At 45.5% G+C, this 22,459-nt stretch overlaps 1 long non-coding RNA gene across 2 annotated transcripts; it reads right to left on the bottom strand.

The window, feature by feature from the left end:
• Nucleotides 1-1,268: 1,268 nt before the first annotated feature.
• Nucleotides 1,269-15,845, bottom strand: LOC129381578 (uncharacterized). 2 transcript variants are annotated; one of them, XR_011891096.1, is made up of 4 exons: nucleotides 15,799-15,845; nucleotides 4,279-4,453; nucleotides 4,045-4,200; nucleotides 1,269-3,501 (listed from the first exon to the last, which is right to left on the bottom strand). It is a non-coding gene; the product is annotated as an uncharacterized lncRNA (long non-coding RNA). The 2 variants fall into 2 exon arrangements; XR_008609755.2 differs by lacking the exon at nucleotides 15,799-15,845 and having other exon boundaries at nucleotides 4,279-5,653.
• Between the last annotated feature and the right edge of the window lie 6,614 nt (nucleotides 15,846-22,459).

Raw genomic sequence — 22,459 nt, forward strand, 5'->3', positions numbered from 1 at the left:
GGAGTCCTGGCCTGTAATCATGCCGTCGAGTCTGCAAAGCTGCTGCTGTGACCGGCGGACGCCAGCGGTGTACCCCAAGGACAGTCGGCTCGCGTGTTATGGACAGCGTGTGGACATTTCCCCGTCGCGGCCACTGTTGCATGTACCACCTTGTTCGCGAAGCACGTGTTGATGTTAGACTGTGTGAAATGTTTCGCCGGAATATGTAGTGATTTAAGGTTGGGGGGATGTGGGGATGCGTGACTCTCACGCCTCCCCTGAGATCTAGTTTTCCCGCATAGCTCGTCTCCTGCGGGGCGGCTTCGCCCGCGGGGGTCGGAGTGGTTGAGGCGCAGTGCGGGAGATGGCGCGAGTGTCGCGCTGCTGCGGGGTTACTTGGGCGCCGAAAGGGAAGGCGCTTGGTTTTTTGGGTTCGGGAAACGAGCGGGAGCGGACGTGCCGCCCGCGCGTGCGCCGACCATGCTTCTGCGAGACCGTCTCGCGTGGCCGCCTTCGAACGTGCCACCATTCGCGTGACTGTACACGCGAACGACCAGGCGTTGGGATCCAGCATGGGGCGAACATATTCGCTCGCAATGCGGTCGCGGTAAGTCGGACTTCTAGATTTGCCGCGCCGCCCATCGGCATGTTTTGGGGATAGCAACTCGGCTAGCAGGCATTGATCTATGAAAGGTGCGATAAATGCCCTTGTGATTGTTTGCACTACTGTGTTGTCGTTCCTTTGTCCCAAGAGTACGGAGGAGAAACCCATATCTCCCACAGTGGGGAGGGGGGGGACCCTCGTGATATCTACTTGCCTCTGGTTGGCAATAACATGAAGATTAGCGGAAGTTGGTCAGACGTTTTGCTTTCTCGACGGGTACACAACCACACAGTTTTCTTTAGTGCGGTCACCTAAGTAGTTCGATTACGCTATGGATGTAAGTATTAGTGTAAGAGCAGGAACATTTGAGACTTGCGAAATATTCTCATGTGCGCATATTCTAAGCCTTGAACTATAACAATGCTTCAAATTTTGAATTATAAGTATTTCCTTTTTTTATTGTGTACATATATACCAACGCAAAATATCTTTTTCTCACTTTATGGTCAGTCCAGAAAAATTACGGTAAATTTTTTTCGAAATAGGTCCCTCGGAAGAATAGGAATCTGCAATAAAAAAATTGGCCCTGGATGGTCGCATATGGCGAAAAAAAATCGACCCTGAAAGGGTTAAGAAATGACTTGAAGAAAAGAGTGCTACAAAGACGCGGACTAAAAGAGGAACATGTATGACGGACAAGGCGCCTTGTCCGTCGTACATGCTCCTCTTTTAGTCCACGTCTTCGTAGCACTCTTTTCTTCAAGTATGCAAAACCAACTCGCCCACATCAAGCTTCTGCTGCTAAGAAATGACCACGGGAATCTGTTTATTCATCTCACATGCAAAGAAATCCAAAGTTGAAAATGCGTATCTCTGTATTTTACTCGCCGATGCACGCACCTAGAGACTGCAAGGTTAATCCGCTTTTGGGGGGTGATCTCCAAGCAGACTGCTCGGTTCCAGCAATGAATTACTGTGCTAGCTAGCACATCTTTATTTTCAGCAACACGTCATTGCACGCCCACACACAGCAGATCACTAACAACGGAAGCCATGCATTCATTATGCCAATGAAATGCTGCAGCTGGTAAAATCCACCATATTTAAACATGTTTGCTTGGTGGCGGCTATGGAATGTTGGACACATAAACTGGCTGATGGCGAATTCGGCAAAACGCCAGTGTGCATCGGTGTGCCCTGGGGCAAGGATGATTGGCTGAATTTTTAGTCCCAGTGCATACTGGTGCGATTTGCCAAATTCGCCATGAGATATTGCTACGTAATTAAAACAAATTTGAACATTGCCCCCGAGGGCTTCGTGGTCACTGTGCATGCGTGGGCTGAAAGAAGGTGAGAAAGGAAAACAACCCTTTTTCACAGGATGTGATGTCACATCGTTGCTTGTTTTTGCTTTTTGAAACAGCTACTCTTGAACGTATATTAGTCATTGGTGTTGTATCGGTTGCAAGATGCTCTGCATGAGTTTTTGTGTGCGTCAAAAGGGTCCAAACGTGTGCGATATCCATGCAAGCACAGTTTGACTTGTGCAGTCGTAGGCTTGGACTCCGTGACATTTGTTTTTACCGTATGTGAATTAACAGCATACCGACAGGTAAAATGACGCTGTACTTTGGTGAATACCTTGTTTTTCGTGGTCCTGAAATAACAAATGGCATGTCGCTGCGTTGGCGGCATCACTCGAATGCGATTGCTGCGCATAGCGGGTAATTTAATTGCACGAATGCATGCTGCGTTATTGGTGTAGATACAGAAAAACTTATCCTGTGAGCCTTATTTCCGTCAGTCAGTCATTTGCCATGTTTCGCTGTTATCCACTGCACATTTCTTGATATCCACAAATGATCTGCTTCAAATATTGACGAAGTGTCTATTCATCATGCAGCTTAATTTATTTTATATCTTACATTTTTTTCAGTCTGCCTCTTTTATCTCCTATTTTATTATTATTTTTTGTGACTCGCAATGGGGAGCAGCGTTACGGCCATGAATGTTTTCCTTTCGAGCAAACCTTTTCAAATTAAGTTTTCACTCGTGTTCACGAGATAGCAAATTTCAGTGTTACTTTCACCACTATATTTTTTTATTCCATGGGACCTAGATTTAAGCTACCTCAGGTTGTATTTACACGCGGAGGCTTTTAGCAAAAATAGTTGTCAGCTGAAAGTCAATGCAGTGTGCCAGTTCTTTTGGAATTGTGGTATTTGTGAAATTGATTATGTTTTGCCTTAGTCATGCTAAACTACTTACCGGTGAGATACTTGAACTTCAGAAGAAGTATTTGCAAAGTTTTCCAACTCAGTATTCTAACTGACGCCTCTCGGAAGTGTGAGTGTGCACAGTAAAAAAAGAAAACATCGGAAATTTCCAAATGTGTTTTCTCCACCATTTGGAACTGCACCAATTGACAATTCACACCAACTGGTCTTCCGAACGAGTTGGAATGCTTTCTCAAATAGTAGGGGAAACCCAATTGGAATGGTTGAAATGGTTTTGCAATCCAATTGGTTCATGTAAACGAATTGGTTTAAACCTACTACGAGCCCGTGTGCCAACAAAATTGGTGCACACAACTACGTTTCTCAGCATTCTTTATTGCAGATAATTTTTTTTTATTATTGAAAAAACAACAAATGACTTGTCACTGTGAAGTTGAATCCAAATTCACATTTGGTAGCAGAAAGCTGCAAAGGAAAGGTGCAGTATTAGCAATCTGATAGTAGTACCTGAGAGAAGCACTCGCCTCTAAAAAGATGCCTACGCCATGGTACATGTTAAAGTCAGCTGAGAGATAGTTCTGAATATTTGCCATCCAGGAGATTCACCAGTTTCCATGTCCTTGGTAACAAGCAGTCAGTCCTCAGTATCTCTGTGGGATAACAGCTGGCTGAATGGACCGACTGGAACAAATAAAGATAAGGATTAAATATATGTTCACCATGAAAATTGGTGCATGTGTCATGCTTCATTTCAATGTTCAAAACACAGTGTGTTCTACGGATCGTGTACATGTTTTTGTATGCCACTTGATAATCAAATTTTTGACATGCTAATATATCACCTGCTCATATTTTAGCTTAATTTAAGATTGTCATGAACTGCTTGGGGAAGGGTTTTGGAAAACAACTGGAATGACGCTGTATTTCGCAGCACATTTTAAGGATGTGTATTTCAGTAGTGGTCCTAGTCTGAGTATTTTTGCTAACTGTTAGACTTCGATCGCTACTGTTTGGTTTCAATTTCATGATTTCAACGTGTGTCTTAAAATGAAAATGTTCGAAGCTAATTATTGGGTATTTTTAATTGCCTACCTGAACACTGATATTTATTGTGAAATTACTGCCTGCTACTCCAGGTAATCCACCTGAACAAGCTGACTAGCACTGTATGTCCCTGCAATTTCTTCAGAACCTGTTCAAACAAAAGGAAACTTACAAACTCACCGAAAGTTGTAGATACAGGGCTACAAACAGATGAGCAGTGCAATTTGTGTTTGTGAACAGTACCAGGGAAAAATATAGTTTTGCCAGGGCCCAGCAGAGTTCCAGCCTAGCCTGGAGCAGTCGCTGTAGCATAAGCCGCAAATTATTTATCGCCATCTGCAAGAATAAAGACAAGAGCGTTTAAGTTTTCTTACCGAGTGGCAGTCTCTCAGCCACTGTTCAAACGATACTCACAAGGGCTCCCATTTCAGTGCTCCATCGCAATGTGCCCTGCAAGTAATAAGCACAACCAAACTAATCAATGTATCACACTTGAGAAAGACAGAAATTGAGAGTACACCTAAAGAAAGCCACCGGTTTTCGTTGATGTCTGATGCCAAATGTATGCAGTAACAGAAACGTTGTTCATCTGGAATGACAAAAGAAATGAGAGAGGTATTGAAGAAACTAGCTTGGTCCTGAGAAGCGCATCTTTACACGAGCACATTAACTAGAAAACAAAATTTTACTTACGATTAAGTATCAGATCTTGCGGATGCTACTTTTAAATCATTTCTGAAATCCTCCGGGAGCTGCGTGATGCGCCTCTTCACTTTTTGCAGTGCAGGGATGCGAGCGACATTGTCGCACTCTGCAGTATGCGCACTGATTGCCACCAAAACTGCGCTTTTTGGCGCGAATAGCTGACAGCGTTTCTTATCCCCCTCCCTCACTCCAACGCCACTGTTGGGGAAGACACTCTTCCTATTCCTCCTCTCCCTTCGAGAAGGATGAGCGCAAGGCGGCGCTGTAGAAAGAAACCTCCTCGTCATTTTATCCCTCCTTTCCTGTCTAAGAAAGGAAGATTTAGTGCATGTAGGGTGGGTGAAGCACAAGAAAAAAAAAAGCGCCTCCGAACCCCTCTTCACTGCTTTCATGTTGTTTGTCTTCTCGCCAGTGTGGAGTTGCTTGGGCATGTCAGGCTTGTGAAATCTTGCTCTGTGTGCTTATAAATGCAGCTTGAAATGGCATGATCGAAATGCTTGTGAAGAGGGAAGGAATTTTCCCTCAGCACAAGCATGGTGGTGTGTATTGTCAAGAAAACTTGCCTGTTCTCAGGCAAACAGAATTCATGCATGTTTTGCGCTGCAGCTGTGTTTCTGCACTGCAGTTCCTATTTTAGCAGTCGGCAAACATTCACACTATATTTCACAAGGTAAAATTTAGCTGTATATGGGCTATAGTTTTCCAGAATGTATATGCTACCATCCCAAAAGTGGAACAATGTATATGCCATTAAAGTACAGTAGTGTAGTCCAAGACACACCCATAGATCACTCGAACGTAGTGTGCAATGGCAGCATTTGGAAGTATGCAATATTAGCTTTGAAATTGGAAATTGTGCGGAGGAATGTAAGCATGGATCAGACACAGCAACCACATCGACTGCAAAGGAATGTTTGTGCGAGCGCTTGAGAATAAACATCACTTTTGGAAGGCACCTTCCCCTCCCTCGTGTACTCAGTATCTCAAAATCCTCGTCCCTCTAATGTGGTATCTCCAAGTATTCAATCGTACAATGACGGTAATCAGAATGCCTTTAGAGAGCTCCGTGTGAGCATGTGCATAAATCCCCTCGAAATACTTAAGATGCAGAAAGGAGCTTTGCAGCCACAAACATTTGAAATGCTGCTGGTTTTTCCGAGGCCAACTTTCACATTTCTCCATTCATATTGCCACCTGCATAGCGGGCACAGTGCCAGAGAAGAGGCAAGATGAACAAGAAGGAAGAAGCGCGCGTGCCACCCCTGCCCACTCGATAGCCAAGTCCCACCGCCATGTTTTTCAGGAGCCAGCTGTCTGCATTAACGTCGCGAGTCCTATTTGGAGACTGTGACAAAGTGGTGGAGGTGCGGGGTATTTCTAACTCATGCCGCAGGCCCCTCCTGGAAGCGGAACCACCAGCCCAGTATCAATCGAGACTCTCGTCCATCGGGCCAGCCGTAGGATCAGGGGACTGCCTCCGGAAGACAACACAGCGATTGCAAAGCACCTCAACTGGTATGGATAGCACAATGACGACCAGGTACACACTTCAGAACCCACGAGTTCCAAAGTCGTTCCATGGCGACGTGTTCGAAGACTGGATGGTTGACTTTGAGTGCGTGGCCGAGCACAACGAATGGGATGACGCAACTACATGTAGAAACGTCTATTTTTGCCTGCAGAATGGCGCGCATACGTAGTTTCAAAACCATGAGGAGCAACTAACGTTGTGGCCCGAGTTCCACCATCAGCTCCTAGACGCCTACGCCCAGGCACGTACGCAGGATATTTTTTCGGGGGGGGGGCCACCACCTTCATCATCATCATCATCATCCTGTTTTATGTCCACTGCAGGACGAAGGCCTCTCCCTGCGATCTTAAATTACCCCTGTCCTCATCCAACCGATTCCAACTAGCGCCCGCGAATTTCCTAATTTCATTGCTCCACCTAGTGTTTTGTCGTCCTCGATTGCATTTCCCTTCTCTTGGTACCCATTCTGTAACCCTAATGGTCCAACGGTTATTTAACCGGCGCATTACATGACCTGCCCAGCTACATTTTTTCCTCTTGATGTCAATTAGAATATCGTCTATACCTGTTTGCTCTCTGATCCAAACCGCTCTCTTTCTGTCTCTTAACGTTATGCCTAGCAATCGTTGTTCCATCGCTCTCTGCGCTGTCCTTAAGTTGTTCTGAAGCTTCACTGTCAGTCTCCAAGTTCCTGCCCCATATGTCAGCACTGGTAAAATGCACTGATTGCGCACCTTCCTTTCCAATGATAATGTTAAGCTTCCAGTCAGGAGCTGGCAATGTCTGCCGTATGCGAACTCACTCATTTTTATTCTTCTGTGAATTTCCTTCTCATGATCAGGGTTCCCTGTGATTAATTGACCTAGGTAAACGTACTCCTTCACAGCCTCTAGTGGCCGACTGGCGATCCTGATCTCTTGTTCCTTTGCCCAGCTATTTATCATTATCTTCAACTTCTGCATATTAATATTCAACCCCACTCTTACACTCTCTCTGTTAAGGTCTCCAAACATTTGTTGTAACTCGTCTGCATTGTTGTTGAATAGAACAATGTCATCGGCAAACCGAAGCTTGCTGAGATATTTGCCGTCGATCTTTACTCCTAAGCCTTCCCAGTTTAATGGCTTGAATTCTTCTAAGCACGCGGTGAACAGCTTTGGAGAAATTGTGTCTCCCTGTCTGACCCCTTTCTCTATAGGTATCTCCCTGCTTTTCTTGTGTAGAATTAAGGTAGCTGTAGAACCTCTGTAGATATTCTTACGCGAAGGACGAGTCAGTAAGACGAGAAACTATTTACAGATTATATTTACAACAACGGTTGCAGCGCTGACCGGTTAGATTCACAGCGCGAGCCCAGTTCGTTCTTCCTCCTCTTTTCTGGAGTGATGGCGCCTACGCGCCTCGTTCAAACAAACAAATACCACACGCATGTAGCAATATTTTCCAAGCTTTTTACGTAAGCGTTCTGTACTCCTAGATTACGTAGTGCCTCTACGATTGCTGGTATCTCTACTGAATCAAATGCCTTTTCGTAATCTATATAAGCCACACAGAGAGGCTTATTGTACTCTGCAGATTTTGCGATAACCTGATTGATGACATGGATGTGATCCATTGTAGAGTATCCCTTCCTTAAGCCAGCCTGTTCCCTTGGTTGACTAAAGTCCAGTGTTTGGAGATTATTTTGGTAAATATTTTATATAATACTGGGAGTAAGCTAATGGTCCCATAATTTTTCAATTCTTTAACGTCTCCTTTTTTGTGGATTAGTATAATGTCTGCATTCCAGTTTTCTGGGACCCTTGCAGTCGATAGACACTTCGTGTAAAGCGCCGCCAGTTTTCCAAGCATTATGTCTCCTCCATCTTTGATTAAATCGACTGTTATTCCACCTTCTCCTCCCGCTCTTCATCGTTTCATGTCTTGCAGGGCCCTTCTGACCTCATCGCTAGTTATAGGAGAGTTTCTGTATCCTGTTCATTACTGTTTCTAAGTGCGGTATCGTGACTCCTCTGGGTACTGTATACAGGTCAGCTTAGAATTTTTCCGCTGCTTTTACTATATCTTCGAGATTGCTGATGATATTATCCTTCTTATCTTTTAGTGCATACATACATCATGGTTTGTCCTATGCCAGGTTTCTTTTTTACTGATTTCAGACTGCGTTCATTTTTTACGGCTTCTTCAGCCTTTCTCATGTTATAGGTTCGAATATCAGTTATTTTCGCCTTGTTGATCAGTTTTGACAGTTCCGCGAGTTGCGTAACGCTGTGCCGCCGCCAGTCCCATACAACCGCGTAGAGCGCAGGACTCTGCAATTCTAGACGTACTGCGCTCACCTTTCGCGGTGAGCGCAGTACCCACATAAGCACAGCAGAGAAGTGGCTACGTGTGGCGGTTCGACCGATAACTGTAGAAGCGTCATTCAAAACAAGTAATTGTTCTCCACTTCCGGCCGCGTTTTCTCTACTTTTTAAATAAAAAGATGTTGCTCCATAAATATTCTCATAAACAACGGTTAACTTTTTTTTATTATTCGCTTTTGCTTGCAGTTCGGTTGTTGCCTTGGCTCTCTCCCTTAGTAGATCGCTTAATTTCTCAACTCCTTGCGATTTTTGTTTCCAGTTGCCAATTTTGCACGAAAAGTGCTATACAATTAGGGAAAAACAGACGAGGTAACGGGTGACATTGATCTTGCTTATGGGCTTAAGGGTTATTGCAGGGTTTCATGATGGACGCTCTTTCACATTATTTTATTTGCCACCTTATCTAACCCATATCACGTGTATATGGTTCCGGGCATCTGCCAGCGTCGCGGCGAGTCGTAACTCAAGGAAATAATGAAGCAAAGGGATAAGTTAAACGCAATTGGCGTTTTCTCCCGCCGCAACACGTTCCATGAGAGTACAGACCAGCTGAGTAACAGCCGCATCCCTCTCCTGGTCCGAGGATCAGCCTAAACAAAGAAGGTTGAACTAACAAAAGCAACAGCTATGCGCGTGACGGTTGAATAGATGGTGACAACTGAACGCATCTCGAGTTAATCGCGTGGGTGCGGAATCTATGAGAAAACTGTCCTTCACATTGCAAGAGATGCCGATAACTACCGCCATCTAAAAGGAGTGAAAAAGGCAGCATAATGTTGACCGATGAAAAGCTGCCAAGTCTCAACATTGATCTGGCGGCGCTTTAGGAATGTGTGAGGAGTGGTGGCGTGGGTGGGGAGGGGGGGGGGGTATGCCACTTGATTTCGGGGGGGGCCCGGGCCCCCCCTTGGGTACGTGCCTGCCTACGCCAGTGCTGATCGCCGCGAACAAGCAGAACGCGTGATACAGGCCCGCGTCCAACTTCCCAACGAAAGTGTCATTACATTCGTCGAAGACATGATGCGCCTCTTCAGATGAGCAGACCCAGGAACGACCGCTGACAAGAAGTTGCGTCATCTGATGCGAGGATTGAAGGAGCACCTCTTCGCTGGTCTTGTGCGGAGCCCTCCAAAGATTGTCGCCGAATTTTTATCTGAGGCTGTCAGTATGGAGAAGATGCTTCAGCAGCGATCAAACTACTACAAGCAGCAAGTGGACGTGACTTCTCATTCCAATATTTTCACGGTCACCGGAGGCAACGATGACAACCTTCAAGAACTTATCCACACCATTGTGTGTGAGGAAATACAGGTTTTACAGCACGTCACAGGCTATGGTGAGCTCCATTGTGAGTTGTAAAAGATGGAGTGCTCCAAGTGCTCTGGTCCACCTTTCTTCTTGTTAACAACACACCTGCACTGACTGAACACCAGCCTGCGACCCTACGCAGAAGCCTTCAGACTCCCTGCTGCATCACCCCCATTGTTTGTTCACGCCGCTCACCTAGTTGCACTTTCACCAGCCTAGTTGGTACACTACATTGCAGAACGACGCACTCCTCCAGCGTTTCCCCCTGCCGGCCCTCCTGCTGTGCTTCAGCCGGAGCAGCCAGTGCATTACACCAACGATCGATGCATGACCCTTCGGAAGTCGGAAGTTTCACACACACCGGACTGCCGTCCTCTGTGCTTCCACTGCGGTGAGGCAGATCATTTATACCGTCAGTACGCATACTGACGTCTCGGGTTGCGGGGCTTTTCCACCTACTTGCCACCACCCAGACCTGGGCAACGACCACGGGATATTGAAGATTATCTGGCTCAACAGCGCACGTCACTGCCTACAGGGTGATAGTCACGCTCGTCGTTGCTAAGGCGATTTTTACCACCGCCCCAGCGATATTCGAGCACAAGATTGCCAAGTCCCCGCCAGGAAAACTAACTACAGCAACCTTTGGGAGCAAGGCCACTGGGAGTGGACGCGCTGAAGACCTCCGATCGAGGTGAACAAGGATGGGCACCGATTTGACGTCAACTGCGGCTGAACAGAATGACCGGCTTTCGCACGACATACCAGTGGCGGTCGATGGTCATGCGGTTAGCGCTTTAGTGGATACCTGTGCGGACTTTTCTATCTTAAGCGGGAAGATGGCGACGTTTCTGAAGAAAGTAATTACCCCTTGGCATGGCTTGCAGATTCAGACAGCTGGTGGTCACGGCGTTACTCCACTGGGAACCTGCACAGCTAGAGCTCGGATTCGAGGATTGGCATTTGTGGCGAGCTGCCTTATCCTGCACGAATGCTCCCATGACGTCATTCTTGGGGTTGACTTTCTGCAAGAATACGGCGCTGTTATTGACCTACGGGGAGGTGTAGTCTCCTTCTCAGCCGACCGAGCAATCGACAGATACGACGACAACTGACGTGACAACACCTTTCATGTTCCCGCTGAAAGCATTACGCTTCCTCCATGAGCCAGTGTCCTAGTCGAGGTTATGTGCAGTGGAATGCGCGAAGGCAACTTATCCCATCTACTGACACAAGGTGTTTGTACGGTTAGGAGTGTGCTACAGCTTAGTCATGGCTGTTCTCAGTTGCTTGTCACCAACTTCAGCAGCGAGTATCGCCACTTTTTCAGCAGTACTTTGATTGAGTTTGCTGACAAAATAGAGAACATCGCTGAATGTTTTGCCTCTGAAGCCGTGGGGATGCCTGACAAGTCACTGGGCAACATCGACATTAATTCAGAGCTATCGAAAGACAACCAGGCAGCACTGCATGAGTTCTTGCTTGAATTCAGGGCATGCTTCACAAATTCATCTTAGGTACGCCAGACTACAATCACAAAGCACAGGATCATCACATGTGACGACGCACGTCCGATACGCCAGCAGCCCTGCCTCGTGTCGGCAAGAGAACGAGAAGCGATTCATACGCAAGTAAAAGAGATGCTTGAAGACGGCATTATCGAGCTCTTTCAAGAGCTCATGGTCATCTCCGGTCGTTCTTGTCAAAAAGAAAGATGAACACTATGCTTCTGCGTCGACTACCGGAAGCTCAACAACGTAACTAAAAAGGACGTGTACCCACTGCCATGTATCGACGACTCGTTAGACAGACTGCGGCGCGCTAGTATTTTCCGTCACTCGATTTGAAAAGCGGGTACTGGCAGATTGAGGTAGACAGACGAGACCACGAGAAAACTGCCTTTGTGACTCCTGACAGCCTCTACGAATTTCAAGTGCTCCCTTTCGGCTTGTGTTCAGCCCCTGCTACTTTCCAGCGAATGATGGAAACCGTACTCGCTGGACTGAAGTGGCAGTCTTGTCTTGTGTACCTTGATGATGTAGTAGTCTTTTCTGAAACATTTGAGCAACATCTTCATCGCTTGCGGAATGTGCTAGAAGTGATCCATTCGGCTGATCTCACGCTTAAACCAGTAAAGTGCCACTTTGGTTATGAAGAGCTCAAGTTTCTCGGACACGTCGCAAGTGCCAGAGGAGTTCAACTCGATCCCGACAAGCTTTCCGCGGTAGCAGCAATTCCTCCTCCGGCCGACAAGAAGGCCATGTGGCGTTTCCTAGGCTTATGTGCATATTATTGCCATTTCATTGAAAACTTCTCTCAGTTAGCGGAACCCCTGACTCACCTTGCCAGGGATGACACGCCATTTGCCAGGACGAGTGAGCAACAAATGGCCTTCGCTGAACTACGTCAACATGTGCAGTCAGCACCCATCCTGGCACGTGTCGACGTCGCTGACACCAAGGTGCACACTGATGCCAGTAACATAGGTCTTGGCACAGTACTCGTCCAATGTCAAGGCGGCATTGAAAGAGTAATAGCTTATGCTAGCCGCTTGCTGTCCCGTGCTGAGGTGAACTATTCTACCACAGGAACAGATTGTCTCGCGGTTGTGTGGGCAATCATGAAATTTCACCCTTATGCTCACGCCGTCCTTTCAAAGTGGTGACAGACCACCATGCCCTGTGTTGGTTGGCCAACATACGCGATCCTGCAGGACGACTGGCAAGGTGGAGCTTGCGACTACAGGAATTTGATGTCACTATCGTTTACAAGTCTGGCCGCAAGCACGAAGATGCTGACGCACTGTCGCATGCTCCCGCCGAATCTCTCAGTCGAGCATCAGAGGACGATGACAGCTTCCTGGGCATCGAACTTGATAAGACGGCAGCGTGACAATGCTGAAATACGACCTATCATCAACCACTCAGAGGGCAGGCCAACAACCATTCCATGCCATCTGTGTCGCGTATGGACGTCTTTCTGTCTACACGACGACGTGCTTTGCAAGAAAAACGCCCATTCGAATGACCGAGCCTGCTTCCTGGTGGTTCCCAAAGACTTGCGGGATGACATTCTTTTTGCTTGCCATGACGAGCCGACATCTGGCCACTTAGGCTCCTCACGAGCGCTTGCCAAAGTGCGCGAGATGTATTACTGGCCCGGGCTTTCGGCGAGCGTCAAACAGTATGTTAAAGGCTGCCGTGAATGTCAGCGGCAAAAGTCACCACCCATGAAGCCTGCTGGGTATTGCAACCTATTGAACCATCTGATAAGCCATTCGATCAAGTCGGCTTGGACATTCATGGGCCTTTTCCTCTCTCAACCGATGGCAACAAGTGGGTGATTGGTGCGACTGACTATTTAACCCGCTATGCCGAGATGGAGCCGCTCCCACGAGCCATGGCTTCTGTGGTCGCACAGCTCTCTATATGCCGCATTTGCGCCATGGTGCCCCGTCCACTGTAATCACAGACAGAGGGACGGCGTTCACAGCACAGCTCATGCACAAAATTTTTCAATTAAGCAACACTAGGCATTGAACCATCTGCAGTGTAATGGACTTACGGAGTGATTAAACAAGACCATCACGGACATGATCTCTATGTATATTGATGTTCAGCACGAAACATCGGATCATATTTTGCTTTATGGGACCTTCATGTACAATACTGCCGTACAAGAAACCATGCGCTTTACACCGTTTCGTCTCCTTTACGGCCACGATGTTCAGACGATGCTAGACGCTATGCTGCTGTGTCAAGACAACGGGCGCCTAAATACTGGCGCCGAAGAATTTGCTCAGCGCGCTGAGGAAGCTCGCCAGCTTCCATGGCTGCACATCGGTCAGCAGCAGCACACAGATGCGCGGCATTATAAAACCCGCCACAAACAAGTATGCTACAACCCCGGTGACCGAGTGTGGGTGTGGACTCCCGTTCGCCACCGTGGCCTTAGTGAAAAGTTGCTCAGCCGGTAGTTTGGCCCATACAAAGTGCTGCGCCGCATTAGCAACCTGAACCACTAATTTGTTCCGGACAGTGCGACTCAAACACGGCGCAGACAACAACCTAGCTCTGACATTTTTCACATCGTACGCATGAAGCCATATGTTGTGCGTCCGTGATTATTATTTTTTCTTCATTTCTTCATTTTTTATCATTATCATCATCATCAGCCTATTTTATGTTCACTGCAGGACAAAGGCCTCTCCCTGCAATCTCCGATTACCCCTGTCCTGCTCTAACCGATTCATTTTTGATATTTGTGCTCAAATTTCAGCTAATGCAGTTACCTCATTGTTTCTTGAGACTCTGCATGTCACGCTTTGCCACTCCTGTACTTGTGGTTTTCCTGTCGCTGTGACTGTCTTCATTGCGCAAGCATCTGCCTTGACCATGTTTCTTTGCCCCCTCTTTTTCTTACACCACTTCCTCACCATCGAGCCGATTCTCTTTTCGAGGGAGGGGGAAAATGCCACCTGCAGTACTGGGCACAGTGCAAGAGAAGAGGCAAGAAGAAGAAGAAGAAGGAAGAAGCACGCGTGCCACCCCCGCCCGCTCGATAGCCACGTCCCATCTCCATGTTTTTTGGCAGCCAGCTGTCTGCATTAAACATTGCGAGTCCTCTTGAAGAGACATGAAAATATAAATGGCAAGTGCAGAAATCGATAATCTTTCTGCACCTGCTTCTGCGAGATTTGCTGCATTGAAAATTTCTAATTAAATGTATGCATTCAGAATCGATGTCTTAATTATTCCAACTATGTATGATATAGTTTTGAATGTAAGGACAAAATTAAAAATTTGTTAGAGAATTCCTTATAATTTAAAAGCAGAGAGGTTTGGAAGTACTCATCTACATGCTACTCTGCAAGGGAAAAGGAGAAAAATGCCCTAGAAAGAGGAGGGCAGGTAGAAATGAAAATAAATAAAATACCATCGCTTGATATCTTCATTTCGCTTTTTACTCCTACTTGTGCAAATGTACGAAACATCTTCACTTTGCTGCTGGCTTAACGGTGTAATAGTTCAAATAACAGTTGGACCTTTGAGAGGATGCCGATTGATTGAAAGTAATCAAACAAGAAGTCGAGTGCTTGGTGTTGCATCAATGGAGAGTGCTAGGGGTAAACAGTTATTTAGGAAACTTGACTCAATGCAAATCGTAGCAGAGTAACTAGTTGGGCTTTTTGGTTGAACATAGTAGAAGGCTATGTTCATACATAGCCTTCCGCATAGCCGTCGGTTCCCGCAAAGAGCGCGAGAACCGATAGAGGCAATGGAGGCACACAAAGTATACAGACACAGTGCTGACTTTCAACAAAAATGTTTGTTTTGCCAGTGCACAGCTAGTTTTAAAGTGAACACTTGGCAAAAAGAACAAGATCACACATGCACACAGAATCTCCTCACACCACTCTTGCACCCTGGCATTTGAACCAAGGTAGGTCAGCTCTTTTTCACACAAGACTGTAACTGTGTTAGTGGGACAACTAACAGAGTTATTTCCTGCTCATGAAATTGCGACAGCCTCGATAATTTCTCTAGTAAGGCTTGATTTTCTTCTAGATACAGTCTTACATTTGTCGAAGACAGGTTTGCTCCCATAGTCGCGACAGTGCATGCCTAGATGACCTTTAATAGTGTTGTTAACATTGTTGTGGTGTTCCCTAAGCGGATCGTTAATGCATCAGCCGGTTTGTCCGATGTAGAATTTACCACATGAGATAGGTACCTCATAAACGACATACTGGGCACACTGTGTGAAGCGCTGTCTGTGATTAGTTTTACACTGGGCCTTTTCTTGGAAGACAGCGCAAGTTTGCTTACTCAGTGACACCAGTTTTCTAGACGCGGAAAAAACATCAACATTTGCACTCCAGCAAACCTTAAGGTTGTGTGAGATTCCACGAAAATACGGAATAACTGCCTTCTTTACGTTGTCACGACTTTGTCCTTCTGTGAGCTGTGTCCTTGCGCAACCAGCTCTTTTAACTTTCTTAACTATGCCTTCTGCGATACTGACCTGCCAACATGAGGCATATCCAGCTGCGCTGAGGCAGGATAAGTCTGAAAAGATGCAAGGTAAAAGGCATGCACTGTTGGTGTCTTCCTTCCTGACATTTGTTTGTGGAATGCCATTCTTTGAATTCTGAGGAAAGATTTTGTCAAGAATGTAAGACCTGGTATGAGCAACTTTTGTGATAGAATGGTGTTGCAATATAACCTGCATATACCGCACGACATATACCTAATATATACGGAACCTCACGGCGATGGCGATGACAAACATTTGCTTGGAGTGTCCATATAATTGATAAAAAAAGCAATTTCGCATGCAAAGCAAAGCAAACTGAGAGCAGTAAAGGTTTAGCACTGCGTTCGAACTCCTCGCGGACGGCAATATGTTGGCACAACACAGAGCGCAAGGCAACTCTACCTGTGCAGCAGAAATAACGCCCTGGAAGATATGAGGCATCTCACAGATGCCTGTGAGATGCCTTGCCTGTGAGAGGCCGGCAATGTCATTGCCGACAAAAGGACCCTGGCATTTGTCAGCACCTAGTGAAATTATTAGACAGTTCAAACGCGATGTCTACTGTCCGTTAAGCTCAGCACACGCACGCTAGTATGCGTGTGCACAATGCTCATGGGAGTAGCAGCAGCCAGGTAGCAGAACACTACCTTTTTGGCTCCGCCGCGGGGCGAAATGTTGATGTATATCCTTGGAAATACTGGCATCGAAATGCGCGGAGCTTGATGGTGTGTCGATTTAGCTTCGTCTTTTTAGACACTGCGCTGTGGTTCCTGAACCACCTGAACACACCTTGAGTGTTCGTGTAATTGTTATAGCTATAAAATATGGCATCAGAATAGACCAATGTCACCACGAGTTCCACTACGGCAGCTGCAATTGGTACTTTTAGTTGGAGTCAGTCTTCTAACAGGCTGAAGGGCTAGAGTTGAAACTAAAGGTTGGCAAATATCAACTTTTTAGAGTATGAATAGTAAGTATTGAATATTGAATATAAGCACACGTCGACACATATATTTACAGCAGGAATATTACGCCTGTGGGACTAGTGCTAAAGGTACAGTTAACTATCGGGAGCAAGGGATCAGTAAGATCACTAATTGTCATTAAAAAAACTGCACGACTAGCTTCTCAGCATCTTTAAAGTCCGTTTGCAAACATGCCTTTCGACAATAAGCTGTTTGACTATAGCTTTCCAAAAACACAAAATAAGTTGTCGAAAAAGGGAAAACACTTGTGTAAAAAAGAAGCTGCTGAAAGACTTCGGTGCCATAGGGGCCATGGCAAGCCAAGGAAAACATCACTGGTTGTAGTGCATGATAAAACTGCTACATGACTAGACTGCCAAAAAACACAAAATGACAAAAAACAAGCTAAATCACTGCAGGCTGCCAAGCTTAATTCTGCCGTGAAACCGAGAACACATCTTGCACATGCCAATTTTGTTTCTGGGTTCTATTCTAGAACACTGTATGCATTGCATAGAAAAAAGGAATACTTTTGTCGTTGTTTCACTTCTAATAAGTTGCAACACTTTGTTTAGCGGGCAGAGAACAGTAATCAGACTTTGGCAGTTGTTGCAAAATATTTGGTTAGTTTCAATTATTCAAAAATATCAAAAATTTTCTTTTCGAATATGAAGGCGAATAGTTAGTGTGTAATATTCTATTTGTATTCAAAACTTTGATTGTTCATACTCCTAGATTAAAGGTATGAAAAATTATTTGTATATGTAGGTACTCATTGCAAATTCCCCCTAAATTCTGGCCGAAACTCGTCTTTCTCCTCAAGGTTACCTTGAACCCAAGTACTGCGGAAAAGCGGCATGGACCGCAGGCATTATAGTACCGCCAATGTAGGCACACATGTGCTCTGAATGTGACTACTAATTTGGAATTACTCTGGTGCCACCTATCTATTTGTTTAAAAAAAATAATCACCAGTCTCTCTTATCGTTCACCTAATCCCGATTGTGATCTTGCAGAAAAAATTCGTGACATCCTAAACGAAATATGTTTGATCCCCTGGTTCACCCATGTTTCTTGTAGGAGACGTTAATTTTCCCACTATAGACTGGTCAACTTCCTGCCCCTTTTTTAATCCAGCATCTGCAGAGGCTGCAGAATTTCTTAACGCTTGCTCAGATTTTAACCTTTCGCAGCTAATTATCAAACCAGCACGTGTCACATCTACTACATGTTCCTTGCTTGAATTGATTATAGCCACTCATCCCAATAGTGCTTCACCAAAAACCCACGTGCCTGACCTAAGCGACCACAACACCTTAAACTTTACTATTTCTATCCCATCTACAAAAGTAAAGAAGCACACCAAATATATCAGACTACAAAAAGGCTAGCTTTAACGCTGTCAACTCTGAACTAGATGCCTTCCTTGATTGCTTCCTTGTGACAAATGTAGCCTTATCAGTTCAAGAAATGTGGTTGTCTTTAAAACTACAGTAATGCATCTCATCTGCAAACATATTCCACTTTGAGTAATTAATCAATCTTCTAATGCTTCTTGGTACAACAACGATCTGAAGCAATTGTCCAACAAAAAAGCAGACTTTTCCATTCCACCAAAATACCATTAAATGCTGATAGATGGTTAGCGTACAGGCTTGTCGTAGTGGGGGACTCCAGAACCATTTGTACCACCTGGGGTTCTTTAACGTGGACCTAAATCTATGTACACGGCTATTTTCGCATTTCGTCCCCATCGAAATTGGGTCGCCGTGGCCGGGATTTGATCCTGCAACCTCGTGCTTAGCAGCCCAACACCATAGCCACCAAGCAACCACCGCAGGTCGCGAAGTGTTTGTCACAGCAAAGCAAGCATGCTTACGCCATCGAACTTTAAGTAAGTTAACAAATCATTATTTTATGCCACTTAAGTGATCAAATACGGCCGTGGACTTTCTTCAACTGTCACTTGGAGCGTGCCTTGCACCTCACAATTGTAGAGGCTTTGGCGAAATGGCAGGCAAGTGCTTTTTTCTCAGTTGACAAAGTGCCTCGAGCATATTCTAATATTGTCGTTCGGGATTGAACGTGAGAGAGCATTACTGCTGAAGCATAATAGAGAACAATCAGCTGAGACTAAACAATGTGAAGACTTAACAAATATGCACTAGCGTGCATAAGAGAAATGCTGATTTTTGAATACTTGACATGTGCTACGGTGTACTCCAACCTCAGTTTTGTTGTTCAAAGCGTGAAAAAAACATTGGCATGAATGAGCCCAGTTTCAGCAGTCACGTCTTGATCTTGGTGCAGGAAGAAGCACAGTGCGTACAAAGCTCCAGCACAGAGCGCTTACGAATCTAGATTTGACACGTAACAACCACTGTGTGTTTGTTTTGGAGCAAGGCAAGCTAAATAACTATCTAAACTAATTTACAACAGCGAGAATCAGTTCACGCATCTTTATGTAGTTGATGCTTTATTGTGTGTTTTTACGGATGCCGCTGCTGGTTCTTTTTTTTCTTTTTCTTGTTATTGCATTTACGTTTTAGTTCGTTGCACAGAAATTCATAAGACTGACACGAACAGCGACGATCCGCTTCAGTCCCCTGGTTGCTTGTTTCGGTTTTGAAGTGAAGCAGTACTATTTGATACTGACATTCCCTTCGCGTTTGTGACAATCCTTACCGCAGCAGCATCTGTGCTTGTTTTTTCTGTTTTTTTTTTTTTTCACACTTCTCGCGAAGGCGCTGCCAAGAGGCCACGGTGAATCCAACGAAAAATTGGAAAAGCAGGCTTTCAGGTGGGCCTGAGCGCCCCAAGGACCATGGTGAAATGATGGTAAGGGCCTACTCGCAAGTGCTCACTGCTGCGGCTAGGTGGCACGGCTTGTACCGGCAAACTTCACTGCAGAGTGCTCATACAAGCGCTTTAAACATGTCTAAATTTAACTTCTTTAACTCCACCCTACTGTATCTGATAAAAACTAACCCAAAACGTTTCTTGAACATTATTAAATGTGCCAGAGACAGCAGTATAAGCCTTGTAAATGATCCAGGGGCTCAAGTTTCGAATCATCTTTGCGCTTCACTACTTTACAACACATTTCCCCAATCATTCTGCGCAGAAAATATCAGTGACTATCCCTCTTTGTGATCCGTAAGCTTCCTGGTGATGGATCCTAGCTATTACCCTTGACCCAGTAGGCATCCAATCCAGAATTTCCAAGATAAAGCGGCCTTCGTCGTGTGGTATTGATGGTAATGATTCCAAGTTCCTCCAAAACGCTGCAGAATGCAGCTCTATCATACTTATTCTTTTTTTTTACTAGATCACTTAATGACAGTGCCCTACCCATCGACTCGAAAACCGGTAAGGTGATCCCACTTTTTAAATTGGGAAATCCACATAACCGACTGAATTACAGACCCAGTTTATTAACCTGAATACCTTGCAAAATCTTTGAACATATAATTTTCACTCACCTTGCGAATTTCCTTGAATCAAATCATTTTTTTAGTTGTTATCAACACAGGTTCAGGAAATCTTATTCTTGTGAAACGCAACTATTAACTTTTTTGGAGTCAGGTTTTGCGACGAACTGTATATATTTAGACTTTTCTAAAGCCAGCCATTGTAAAGGCATTTATTAGTCACCAGCGTTTGGTGACTCCCAGCAGACTCCCAGCACAAGCGGCGTTCCCCTAGCAAAAGCGCTGGCGAGATTGACACAGTAGAAAGCGCTAAAGAGGACGGCCCACTATAGCGTCCTTCTTCTTCACTATAATTGCCCCCGGGAACCTAACAGCTCTTCACTATGAGTAGATCATAGTACGGCTTGGGGCGCTCGACATTGACAATGTCTCGTCCATGACGGCGCATGTCCAAAGACTGTTCAACGGGTTCTATCACATAGTTGATGCAGGATGCGTGTTCGATAACACGGTAGGGCCCTTCATAATTGGGTAGTAGTACTAAAGAGAGAACAGGTGCAGTGGAAGGAACCAAGAGCCACACAAGCGCTCCAGGAAGGAAAGTGGGCGCAGAAGTGGTGTCATCACAAGTGCTCTTCTGGCACTCTTGGTTGTTGGCGGTGAAGGCCCGAGCGAGATCGCGGCACTCTTCACAAAAAAAGTCGTAATTGGTGCCCTACGTTCACAAGGTTGTGCACAACCTGAAGAATCTGGCAAAAAGGTACGACGTGCCTATTGTGTTTTTGCACCACGCAAACTTTCTGGGCTGTGCCCACGCATTTCAGCACCTCCAAAAAAACCTGCTTGTGGAAAGAAGCATACCATGCTGTACGTCACGTGCGCCATTGGCATTGTGTACGAGATTCCTCTTAAGTGTGGAAAGGTATATATCGGACAAACTGGCTGATGCATCAACAATCAGGCATGGGAACATAAGCGATCTGTAGCTAACAAAGCTTCTTTTGATTTGCCTGTGCATTGTAGGTCATGTCCCTGTGAGCCAATTCTTTCCGGTATTTGAATTCTAGGCAGGAGTGGCAATGCTTTGGCCAGAGAAATCACGGAGGCATATCATATTAGAAAGAAAAAAAGCACCTGTATTAGCAATACGTTGCTTGTTTTGCATAGCAAAGAAAAACAGTGTTTAGAAATGAGGCTGTAATCTGTACGCATCTTGATATGGTGCATTGGTTGGCTTGATGAACAGTGCGCTTGCGTGGTCCTGGTCTGCTGTTTATATAAGTCATCATCATCAGCCTGGTGACGCCCACTGCAGGGCAAAGGCCTCTCCCATACTTCTCCAACAACCCCAGTCATATGCTAATTGTGGCCATGTCGTCCCTGCAATCTCCTCCGCCCACCTAACTTTCTGCCGCCCCCTGCTACACTTCTCTTCCCTTGGAATCCAGTCTGTAACCCTTAATGACCATCGGTTATCTTCCCTCCTCATTACATGTACTGCCCATGCCCATTTCTTTTTCTTGATTTCAACTAATATGTTTTTAACTCGCGTATGTTCCCTCACCCAATCTGCTCGTTTCTTATCCCTTAACGTTACACCCATCATTTTTCTTTCCATAGCTCGTTGCGTCGTCCTCAGTTTAAGTAGAACCCTTTTCGTAAGCCTCCAGGTTTCTGCCCTGTAGGTGAGTACTGGTAAGACACAGCTATTATACACTTTTCTCTTGAGGGATAATGGCAACCTGCTGTTCATGATCTGAGAATGCCTGCCAAACGCACCCCAGCATATTCTTATTCTTCTAATTATTTCCGTCTCATGATCCGGATCCGCCGTCACTACCTGCCCCAAATATATGTATTCCCTTACCACTTCCACTGCCTCGCTACCTATTGTAAATTGCTGTTCTATTGCGAGACTGTTAAACATTACTTTAGTTTTCTGCAGATTAATTTTTAGACCAATTCTTCTGCTTTGCCTCTCCAGGTCAGTGAGCATGCATAGCAATCGGTCCCCTGAGTTACTAAGCAAGGCAATATCATCAGCGAATCACAAGTTACTAAGGTATTCTCCATTAACTTTTATCCCCAATTCTTCCCAGTCCAGGTCTCTGAATACCTCCTGCAAACACGCTGTGAATAGCATTGGAGAGATCCTAACTCCCTGCCTGACGCCTTTCTTTATTGGGATTTTGTTGCTTTCTTTAGGGAGGACTACGGTGGCTGTGGAGCCGCTATAGATATCTTTCAGTATTT

The sequence above is a fragment of the Dermacentor andersoni genome, chromosome 11 (assembly GCF_023375885.2).
Source record: "Dermacentor andersoni chromosome 11, qqDerAnde1_hic_scaffold, whole genome shotgun sequence".
In the NCBI taxonomy this organism is placed as follows: domain Eukaryota; kingdom Metazoa; phylum Arthropoda; class Arachnida; order Ixodida; family Ixodidae; genus Dermacentor; species Dermacentor andersoni.